Here is a 253-nt window from a genome sequence, read left to right as displayed (position 1 = left end):
CCTGACCTCCCTGCACTCGAAGCGGATTTTCTGGAGCTACAGAAGCCCAATTAGCGCGCTCTCAACGGCGTTGGAAAGTAGACATCCTGGGCTTTCCAGCAATATATGATAGTCCATACTTTGCCCAAGATTTGATGGCCCAAACCGGCGTTCAAAGTCATCCTCAGAAATCCCAGCGTTAAACACCGGAACTGGCACCAAAATGGGAGTTAAACGCCCAAACTGGCATAAAAGCTGGCGTTTAACTCCAAGA

Source organism: Arachis duranensis, chromosome 4, assembly GCF_000817695.3.
Source record: "Arachis duranensis cultivar V14167 chromosome 4, aradu.V14167.gnm2.J7QH, whole genome shotgun sequence".
NCBI classification, from domain to species: domain Eukaryota; kingdom Viridiplantae; phylum Streptophyta; class Magnoliopsida; order Fabales; family Fabaceae; genus Arachis; species Arachis duranensis.
The sequence above is the reverse complement of the archived record's forward strand: the minus strand, read 5'-3'. Positions refer to the sequence as shown.